Genomic DNA, 11,777 nt, shown 5'->3' on the forward strand with positions numbered 1-11,777 from the left:
TTGGAGTTTTACAAGATGTAGAAAGTATACAGCCCTATAAAAACTATTCATTCTCTAGAGTACTTGCATCCCTGTCAAGAGTATGTTTCCCCAGCAGCTGTCCTAACTGGGGCTCAAATAAAATTCTCCTTCTAGCTTTTAGAGATTCTAAAAGGTTTGCTCATTGTACATTGACACACCTATCTTGATGCCAATATAGCACTTCCTTATTTTATAATTATAATCTGTAGTCAATTTGGGAGGGACTGACTTTAATATTGAGTTTATTAGTGGAATTAATAGTAGTATTAATTAGTACTAATATTAATATATTGGTGGAGTTTGATATACCCCATAGCAGGTGTTATTTCTCTATTTACTTACATTTTTATCTTCTCTCAGCAATACTTTGTAGTTTTCAGTATACAGCTCTTTAACATATTTTGTTCAATTTATCCCTAAGTATTTCATGCTTTTGGTGCTATTTTAACTGGTATTATTTTATTTTAACTTCAATATCAGTTGTTCATCATTATTATATAGAAATGCAGATAATTGTTGTATATTGATCCTATATCTGGAAGCAGGAAGCTCAATGAACCTTGCTCAACAAATATTGCTAACTTAGTTATTAGCTTAAGTATCTTTTTTTTGGGGCGGTGGCTTTTATCATTTTTCCACACACACATGATCATGTTGTCTGTGAATAAAGACATTTTTAATTCTTTATTATATAAGTAGGGTCTCTTATTTCTATTTTGTGACCTATTTCCCTGGCTGGCTCCCGTAGTATGCTGTTGATGAGAAGTGGTGATAGCAGATATAATTTTTTTAAATCTTTTTTTTTAAGTTTTTAAGTTATTTATTTTGAGAGAGAGCGAAAGAGAGAGGAAGAGTGTGAGTGAGTGGGGAAGAGAGAGAGAGAGAATCCTAAGCCGGCTCCACACTGTCCACGCAGAGGCTTGAACTCACGAACCATGAGACCATGACCTGAGCCGAAATCAAGAGTCAGATGTTTAACCAACTGAGCCACCCAGGTGCCCTGATAGCAGATAACTTTATCTTGTTCCCACTCTACTCATAGGGGGAAAGTTTTCCGTCTTTTACCCTTAAATGTGTTGTTAGCAATAGGTTTATCATGGATGCCCTTTATTAGATTGAGGAAGTTTCATTCCATTCCTAGTTTTATGAGGGTTTTTAACAAAAATGGGTATTGGATTTTGTTGAGTGCTTTTTTAGTGATGCCTTAAGGATTTACAATGTGCATCTTTAACTTAACACAGTCTCCCTCATGATATAGGATTTCACATCTAGTGTGAGAACTGTATTTAGTTTCCTAGGGGTGTTATAATAGAATACCACAAACTGTGTGACTTAAAACAATAGAAGTTTCTTTTCTCACACTTCTGGAGGCCAGGAGTCCAAGCCAAGGTGTCAGTAGGGCCATGTTCCCCATAATGGTCTGGTCAGAAATCTTCCCTGACTCTTCTTAGCATTTTTCTGCTGGTGACTGGCAATCCTTGGTGTTGCTTACTGCATCATTACAGTTTCTGCCTGTGTTGTCACATGGCATTTTTCCTGTGTGGCTGTCTCTGTGTCTCCTCTCTTCTTACAAGCACAGCAGTCCTACTGGGTTAAGGGCCTATGCTACTCCAGTATAACCTCATTTTATATTGACTGATTAAATCTGTAATAGACTTATTTCCAAATAAGGTCATATTCCGAGGTTCCAGGAAGGACATGAAATTTTGGGAGCACGATCCAAGCCAATACAAGAACCTTGCAATTCTCTACTTCTTTTGGGGCACCTGGGTGGCTCAGTCAGTTTAGCGTCCACTCTTGACTTTGGTTCAGGTCATGATCTCACGTTCGTGAGTTTGAGCCCCATGTTGGACTCTGTGCTGAGGTCACGGAGCCTGCTTGGGATTCTTGGGATTCTGTTGTCCTCTTTCCACTTGCTCTCATTCTCGCTCCCAAAATAAATAAAAATAAACTTTAAAAAACCTTAGTTTTTATATCCTATAAAACTTTGTGCTATTGTTTTCATACATTTACTTTCATATATGTTATCTAACAGTCCTTTGTTGTCATTTTTATGGAAACAATTGTCTTTGTTTCCAAACATAGTAATTTAAATTGATACAGAGTTTATGCTTTAGTTTTCTAGGAGTGCTATAACATTTTATCACAAACTGGGTTGCTTAAAACAATAGAAGTGTATTCTGTCATAGTGCTGAAAGTCAGAAACTAATAAACTGTCGGGAAACAGTGTTGTTTCCTTTCGTAGACTCTTCAGAGAACCTGTTTCACACTTGTAGCTTCAAGTGACTGCTGACATACGTTGGCATTCCTTGGCTTGTGGTGGCATAAGTCCAGTCTCTGCCTGCATTTAAAAAAAAAAAATTTTTTTAACATTTATTTATTTTTGAGACAGAGAGAGACAGAGCATGAACGGGGGAGGGTCAGAGAGAGGGAGACACAGAATCTGAAACAGGCTCCAGGCTCCGAGCTCCGAGCTGTCAGCACAGAGCCCGACGTGGGGCTCGAACTCATGGACCACGAGATCATGACCTGAGCCGAAGTCGGCCGCCCAACCGACTGAGCCACCCAGGCGCCCCTCTGCCTGCATTTTTAGATGGCCTTCTCCTGTGTGTCTGAGTGTCTCAAATGTCTTTCTCCTCTCTCTTGTAAAGACCCTAGTCATTAGATTTAGGGCCCACTGTAGATCCAGAATAATCTTATCTTGAGATCCTTAACTGATTACATCTGCAAAGACTCTACTTCCAGATAAAGTCACATTCACAGGTACTAGGGGTTGGTTCTTAAAAAAAGTGTTGGGCGGGGGGCACTATTGACCCACCTTCGTTTACATACCATAAAATTCACCCTTCAAAAGTGTACAATACAATGATTTTTGGAATAGTCACAAAGTTGTGCAAACATTATCTAATTCAGAACCTTAAAAAGAGACCCAGTATCCATTAGCAGTCCTTTTTTATTCCTCCAAATCCTGACTCCTGGCAAGCACTATTTACTGTCTCTATGGATTTGCCTTTTCTGGATATGTCCTACATTATGATCATATGATACGTGGCTTTCTGTATTTGTCCTCCTTATTTAGCATAATATTCTTAAGATTTATCCATGTTATAGTATGAATCAGTTTTTTTATTTTTTTATGGCTGAAAACAGTTCATTGTATGGAAATAGATTTTTATTCACCAGTTGATGGAAATCTGGGTTTCCTTATTTTAGTTATTATAGAAGCATCTATGTGCAAGTTTTGTTGATATATGCTTTCAGTTCTCTTGGGTATCAGTGGTCTCTTAAAGAGCTTTAAATAGTAAGAAAAACCTCTCATCTTTATATTTTATATTTTAAAAAGGAAAAGAAGCCCATACACTTACCCACGTCATTACTTACCGTTTCCCTTTTTTATAATTCCTTTGTGTAGATCCATATTTTCCTCTTATACTACTTCCCCTCTGTTGGAAGGTCTTTCTTTGACATTTCTTGTAGTGTATATCTGCTCATGATTAATTCTTTCAGACTTTGTTAGTCTGAATGTCTTTATTTTGCCCTTTGCTGAAAGATATTTTTGTCAGTTATATAATTCTAAGTTGAACATTTTTTTCCCCTTAGGAATTAGGCTCCACCATCTTTGTTCGCATTTTTTTATGACAAATATGTAGTCATTCTTATCTTTGTTCTTCTGTATATACATGTCTTATTTTTATGACTGTTTTTAGGATATTCTCTTTATCACTGGTTTTGAACAACTTCAGTGTGATATGCCTTATTGTAGTTTTCTGCCTATTTCTTATGCTAGAGAACCATTGAGCTTCTGGCATCTGTGGGTTTATAATTTTTTTTCAAATTTGGAAAAATGTTAGTGTTTATTTCTATATGTATATATTTTTTTGTATCTGCCTCTTTTGGCTACTCCCAATTACACATTTTTTTATAAGGCTTGAAGTTGTCCCACAGGCCAATGGTGAATTTTTTCTTTTTTAATTTTATTATTATTATTATTATTAACATTTATTTATTTTTGACACAGAGAGAGACAGAGCATGAATGGGGGAGGGTCAGAGAGAGGGAGACACCAAATCCGAAACAGGCTCCAGCCTCCGAGCTGTCCGCACAGAGCCCGACGCAGGGCTCGAACTCATGGACCGCGAGATCATGACCTGAGCTGAAGCCGGCCGCTTAAGCGACTGAGCCACCCAGGCGCCCCTTTCTTTCTTTTTTTAATTGAATTATAGTTGACACACAATGTTACATTAGTTTCAGGTGTACAGCATAGTGATATGACAAGTCTGTACATTATGTTGCTCACATGACAGCTGTAGCTACCATCTGTTACCATACAATGCTATTACAACACTATGGACTCTACTCCCTATGCTGTGCCTTTTATCCCTGTGACTTATTCATTCCTTAACTGGACACCTGTATCTCCCACTTCCCTTCACCCATTTTGCTCATTCCCCACCCCCTTTCCTTCTTTCTTTTATCATTCATTTTTCTCTGTTTCATTTTGGATAGTTTCTGTTGCTGTGTCCTCAAGTTCACTAATACTTTCTTCTCCCATCTAATCTATTCTTAATTCTATCCTGGCCATTGTATTTTTCATCTCAGACATTGTAGCTTTCATATAATGAAGTTCAATTTGTGTCTGTTCTATATCTTCCATGTCTTTGCTTACCTGTTTGAACCTATAGAATACAATGACTATTCTCATGTCCTTGTCTGCTAATTCTAACATCTGGATCAGTCCTGAATGGTTTCCGTTGAGTACTTTTTCTCTCCATAATGAGTTGCATTACTGCTTCTTTGTGTGGCTGATAATCTCTGATTGAATGCCAGACTTTTTGCATTTTTTACATGGCTTACTACTGTTATCATAGTTTTATAAATTTTCTTGAGATTTGTTCTGGGACGTAGTTAAAGTGACTTGGAAACAGTTTGATCCTCTTGGATTTTACTTCTAAGACTTCTTAGGGAGGATAAAAATAGTATTTACCATAGGGATAATTATTCTCCACTAATTAGGCAAGACCTTTTTGAAAACTCTACGGTAATTAATGAATTATGAGATTTTCCATTCTGACTGCTTAGATCAGGCACTGTTCCTGGCCCTTTGTGACCTCTGGGTACTGTGAACTCTAATCTTTAGAGGTGGTTCTTTTCCTGGCCTTGGGTAGTTTTTTCACAAACTTGCATCAGTCCATACTCTGTGGCATACTCTAGTGGGCGCTATGCTGCAGATCTCTGTGTTTTTGTTTTTCTACCTTCTCTCCTCTCTAGTGTTCTGGATGCACATTCTAGCCCTCTTGCATCCCTTCATACTCTCAGCTTTGTCTCTTCAGCTCAGGGCATCTGCAGTGTTTTCCTTTTCTTGGAAGCCTGTTTTAGTCAGTAAGCTGGGGGCAATTGCAAGGCCCACTTTATTTGTTTTCTGTCTTTCAGAGATTACTGTTCTTGAGTGTAGTGCTTTGAAAATTGTTTCACATATTTAATTAAATTTTATTTATTTGTTTTGCTTCAGGTGGAAGGGTAAATACCATTCCTGTTGCTATAGTTTCACTGGAGGCAAAAGTCAAAGGCTTGAGCTTAAAAAAATTAACTTTATCATTAAGTGCATCCATGTCATATTTTACTCTTATTGTATTTCATTGTATGGAAATGCTATAATTTATTTATTCATTTATTTTTCAAATGAAGTATATGTGGGTTGTTTCTGGTTTTTGACTATTACAAATAATGATGCTATGAACATTTCTTGTGTGTGTGTGTGTGTGTGACTGGCAACACATGCATACAATTTGGGATATTTAATTTGGATTAGAATCTTTGGTCCCTAGGATTTATATTTGTTAAATAAGAATCAATATTACCAAAAAATTCTATATAGTGCTTTCGAGAATTCACCTTCCTCCTTCTCTCCTCACTTTTCCATTGTATCACAATGCTGATTTCAGCTGTTCCAACACTTGAGTATTTTGAGAGTTTTAAATTTTAATCATTTTGGTATATATATAATGGTCCATAGCTGTGATTTTAATTTGCATATCCTTGATGGACATCACATTTTTATATTATTGGCCATTTGAGTATCTTCTTTTGTGAAATGCCTGTTCAAGTCTTTTACTCATTTTATTGGATTTTTTGCCTAATTGGATTATACATTTTTTCTAATATATATATTATATACAAGCACTTTGCTATTTATATCTGTTGTTAATATTTTCTGCCACTCTGTGTTTTGCATTTTCTCTTTCTTCATGGTGTTTTTAGATAAACAGAAATTCGGACAGTGTTATCCCATTGCCAATATTTTCTTTCCTTAAAAAATTTTTTTAATGTTTATTTATTTTTGAGAGAGAGAGAAAGAGAGGAAGCAGAGAGAGAGGGAGACACAGAATCTGAGCACAGAGCCCAACGGGGAGCTTGAACCCACAAAATGTGAGATCTTGACCTGAGCCGAAGTTGGACGCTTAATTGGCTGAGTCACCCAGGTGCCTCATTTAATGTTTAACATTTATTTATTTTTGAGAGACAGAGGCAGAGCATGAGCAGGGGAGGGGGAGAGAGGGAGAGAGAGAGAAAGGGAGAGGAGAGAATGAGAGAATGCGAATGAATCTGAAGCAGCCTCCAGGCTCCGAGCTATTGGTTAGCACAGAGCCCGATGTGGAGCTCGAACCCATGAATGGCGAGCCATGACCTGAGCCGAAGCCGGACATTCAACCAACTGAGCCACCCAGGCACCCCTAATGTTTATATATTACATTTAGAATGACAGTCCGTCTGGAATTAACTTTTTAGCATGTCTGAAAGAAGGATCAATTTTATTTATTCTTTTACATGTGGATATACAATTGTCCAAATACCATATTTTGAAAAGGAAATTTTTTGCCATTGCTTTTTCAATTAAAAATATTACCTTTGCCATCAAGAACCTGTACGTGTGTGAGTGTATTTTGGGGCCCTCTTTTTTGTTCTATTGCTTTATCTTTGGAACAATATCATACATATTACTTTTATAATAAATCTTGATATCCTCTGTTTCTTAAGGTTAGTGACTTAAAACCAAGTCATTATTTTTCATGAAAGCATCTATTGGTTTTATAAAACTTGTTAAAGAAAACCATAACATTTATGCATATAGTGAAACATTTTTGTTACTTCTTGAAATATTTTTCTAAACCTATAGGTTAATCTTTGTTTCCTTTGTCATCAAGAATATATCAATGAAATATCTGAACATTAAAGATTGAAGAATCATCTATTTTTGTCCCACATTGCTCATGGCATATTATAAGTAATTAGTCTCCTTCTCAACCATTTTTAGCTTTAGCAATTGCCATTAGCATAATTTCTTATTAGAATATTCATAAGAAATATCTATTTATTCAAGTACCTTTTGTGGTTTAAAATCCATTATTTCAAAACTAAATGGGCTCTAAATTCTTAATCTTTGGTAGTAAGTTATATGTTAGGAATATAATGAAACCTTTTAGGTGACTTTGCCAGTTAGTATGGGATTAATAGTAATAGTGATTTCTATGCACCTCCCCCCCCCCCACCATAAAAGCAGGGCCATAAATGGATTCATAATACTTACAATATTATGTGGAAGTGGCTTAGAAACAAGATTTAGTGACATTTTTCTCAGCCTCTGACATATTCAGCTGATTATGAGGAAAAGGAGTGCCACGTATCTGAGAAATATAAATAGAGGTGATGCCATGTGATGATACGCTCTTAATACTCTTCCTGAGAAAGGAAGGGTCTTGGCTCACTGCTTCATGAAGACTTAACTTATAGAGACATAGAAGAAATTGAATAAAGTAAGTTCCGAAACAGAGCTGCTAAAAAACAAGAAAACCTGGAACGTGCTAAGTTGTGAATCAAGAATATTACCTATGAATGGAAAGGAGATTTTGAGTATGTCCCTTTAAAAACACAAAGTTGGAGCAGCTGTTGGAACAGCAGTAAGACCTAGTCCCAGGCTATAAATTGCTCTGCAGTGATTTGTTTTTTATGTTTATTCATTTATGAGAGAGAGAGGGAGAGAGTGCGTGCACAAGCAGGGGAGGGGCAGAGAGAGAAGGAGACACAGAATCCAAACCAGGCTCCAGACTCTAAGCTGTCAGCACAGAGCCTGACATGAGGCTTGAACCCATGAACCATGAGATCATGACCTGAGCCAAAGTCAGACGCTCAACCAACTGAGCACCCAGGCGCCTCAACTTTCTTATTCCTTCAAAGTTTGTGTATGTGTGTTCACTTTAACCTGTTTCTGCCTGCATGTGTTTGGCTAAAGCCTCACAGTGTGATCTACCTATGTCTCCAGATGGCTCTGGCTCCATCACTTTGGGAGAGCTCTGCCAGATTCCCAAATATTGTGGATTGTTGCTAGCCATTTTTCAAGTCTTTCAACTATATTATTTACATCATACGCAACATTCCATACGTAAAAAGGAACTGGACAGGAATTCAACTTTATATATAGGAAGATCAATGAAATTGGACAAAACCACATTTTTGCCTACAAAGAGTTCTTGTTTTAAAGAGTTAAGGAGGGGGGCATCTGGGTGGCTCAGTTGGTTAAGCGGCTGACTTCAGCTCAGGTCATGATCTCGCGGTCTGTGAGTTCAAGCCCCGCGTCGGGCTCTGTGCTGACAGCTCAGCGCCTGGAGCCCGTTTCAGATTCTGTGTCTCCTTCTCTCTCTGACCCTCCCCCGTTCATGCTCTTGTCTCTCTCTGTCTCAAAAATAAATAAATGTTCAAAAAAAAAAAAAGAGTTGAGGAGGATATGATCTCAGAAACATATTCACAGTCATTGAATATCTTCTTATACTTAGAAAATATGACCATTTTAATCTTGCATATACCAGGATTTTAAATAAGACTATAATTATTTTTCTTCAAATAAATGTACATATCTTACTTTGTAAATCATTTTAACAAATTCCTATGTATCATGTTTAAAATGAAACACTTTATTTACATACTATAGAAGTAAAGATAATCACAAAATTAAACTCAACATAAATTTTTACCCACGGGATGCCTAGGTGGCCCAGTCGGTTAAGCATCCAACTCTCATTTCTGCTCAGTCATGATCTCATGGTTCCTGAGTCCAAGCCCTGAGTTGGGCTTGTGCTGACATTGTGGCACCTGCTTAGGACTCTCTCTCTCTCCCTCTCTCTGTCCATCCCCTGCTCATGACTCTCTCTCTCTCTCTCTCCCTCTCTTTTTCAAAATAAATAAACTTATAAGTTTTAGTTATGTAATTTTAAAATAGCTAAGCAAATGTTCAATTTTTTTGTTCCTTTATGAGTAAACAAATTTTATATTATTTTTAAAGGTGCTGATAACCATATTTACCTTAAGAAATCACATCAATGATTTTAAAGCTATTTTAGTCTTGGAAAAGAACTCATAAGGTAACATGAGTTCACAAAATCTTATTAAGGAATAGTCTATATATCAGTGGTTTCTAGATTTTTTTATATTATAAAGTAGTGTGATTTTAATTAAAAATTGATTTACACAATGTGTGATCACACTTAGAAAAATTTTGCCCCGGGATATTAAAGGAAAATAAGAGGAGCATATAGGCATTGAAAGGGAAAAAGAGAATATCATTTACTCTGACTGTAATTTCATAAGAAAATACCAAAAATACAGGATGGAGTTAAATTCTCATCACATTCTTTAATCCAACGTGTATAATTTTCACAAAATTTTGAAATTACTATTTTTTTTTCTTATTTTAGCACAGATTGGTAAAAACTTATTTCTAGACCAGTGCTTGTTATAAAACAGCGTCTAGGAATCCATGCCATAAGGAAAATCTTTGCATTGGTGACAGGCTATATAGAAAGCTTTTCTACTTTTGGTAAAAGAAGTCCGTCAAGCCAGTGATGAGTTCAGAATGCTTGGGTTTTCTTAATCCAGTGAATTATGCCGTGTTTATTCACTATTGGTCCCGTGCTCGGTGGTAGAGATAAAGAGCGAGATCTGGATTCTGCTGACAAGGAATGTTACAGTTCAGTTGGGAGTTTGTAGCAGATATCTGCCCGTATGTCCTTCGCAATACCACATCTGTACTTCAGGCCCAGCTTCCATTTGGAGCCACTGAAGCCTGTCCTATTTGCAAGGCTGGCGGGAAAAGCCAAGTAATAAACATCCCCAACCTAATGTCCCCTCATCAAGAGCATTTAGTAGAGAAATAGTCAAGCTTCTTTACCAGTTGGTGGAGTAACTCTGAGGTGTGTATTTCCTGCTCTATCCTGGGTGCCCCCAAAAGTCCACTCCAGGTTTCTGCAATTGTAACTTGCTTGATAGCATACCTTTTATTTCCTTCTTTTCCCTTTCTCAGCACTGCGGTTCAGTATTGCTGTTTTCTGTAATCTTTTCCCTAAGAAACTGCTTCTACTCGAATCTTGTCTCTAAAACTGGTTCTCGGAGAATCACTTAAGATAGAGTTATTACAAATTATGTTATGAACTTGAAACAAAACAACAAACACAATAAAACTTTAAAGGGTGCTTTTTTTTCCAGAAAAATTGCAAACAACAGAAACTGACAACAGGGGACCTGAGTTTGTGCCTCTGCATTGTCAATTAGCTGCCTATTTCCCCCCCCTTCGAATCTTTTTTGTTTCCATATGTCCTTAATTCTTTCATTTTCTTTAAACTGTTGTTAAGAACACAAGATAAGATTTACCCTCTTAACAAATTTTTAAGTGGAAGATATAGTGATGTTAACAGTAGGCACAGTGTTGTACAGCAGATCTCTACAATTTATTCATCTTACGTAACTGAAACTTTATATCCTTTGAACAGCAACAAATTCCCTGTTTCCCCCTCCCCTCAGCTCTTGGTAACCACCATCCTACTCTGTTTCTATGAACTTGACTATTTTTGAATCCTCATATAAGTGGAATCATGCAGTATTTGTTCTTCTGTATTTGACTTACTTCACTTCGCATAATGTCCTTACAGATTCCCTTCAGCAGATTCATCCATGTTGTTGTGTATAGCAGGCTTTCCTTCTCTCTTAAGGGTGAATGATATTCCATTGTACATATATCTTACATTTTCCTTATCCATTCATCTGTTGATGGACACTTGGGATGTTTCCATGCCTTGACTGTTGTGAATGAAGATGCAGTGAATAGGAGAGTGCAGTTATCTCTTTGAGATTCTGATTTCAGCTCCTTTGGATATAGACCCAGATTCTCTTACAGAAGCTGCATCATTTTACGTTCCCATCAGTAGTGCACAAGTGTTCTAATTTCTTCATGTTTTCACTAACATTTTTTAACTGTTTTTTTTCTTCTTCAGTTGTACACAAGAATAGTAGAATCTTTCTGTTTGTCACTGTGTGTCTTTGTCCCTGTTTCTGGCACAGAGCTTCTAAAACCCTTGGAATTTCCCGGGGAGAGCAATAAAGATGTCTTTTCTTATGTTAATTAGTGACTAGGAAAGCACCTAAGGGTGGGAGCTGGTTGCCAAGGGAACCAAATGAAAGGAAGTTCGAACTTCCACTCCCATTTCCTGATTTCAGGGAAGGGACTGGAGGTGGAACCAACCACCAAAGGTCATGATTTAATCATGCTTATGTAATGAAGCCTTTATGAAAACCCAAAAGGGCAGAGCTTCCAGATTAGTGAACCAGAGCACAGGTAACAACATTCTGGTCCCCAAACTCGATGAGGACCGAAGCTTCCTTGTTTTGGACCTCACCCTGTGTATCTCTTCATCTAGCTGTTGATTCATACC

General features: G+C 37.1%; 1 long non-coding RNA gene across 1 annotated transcript; it reads right to left on the reverse strand.

Moving 5' to 3' along the window:
* Positions 1–2,021: 2,021 nt before the first annotated feature.
* Positions 2,022–11,467, reverse strand: LOC128315060 (uncharacterized). The gene is made up of 3 exons (XR_008297428.1): positions 10,973–11,467; positions 7,607–7,703; positions 2,022–2,362 (listed from the first exon to the last, which is right to left on the reverse strand). It is a non-coding gene; the product is annotated as an uncharacterized LOC128315060 (long non-coding RNA).
* Positions 11,468–11,777: the final 310 nt, after the last annotated feature.

Source organism: Acinonyx jubatus, chromosome C2 (assembly GCF_027475565.1).
Source record: "Acinonyx jubatus isolate Ajub_Pintada_27869175 chromosome C2, VMU_Ajub_asm_v1.0, whole genome shotgun sequence".
In the NCBI taxonomy this organism is placed as follows: domain Eukaryota; kingdom Metazoa; phylum Chordata; class Mammalia; order Carnivora; family Felidae; genus Acinonyx; species Acinonyx jubatus.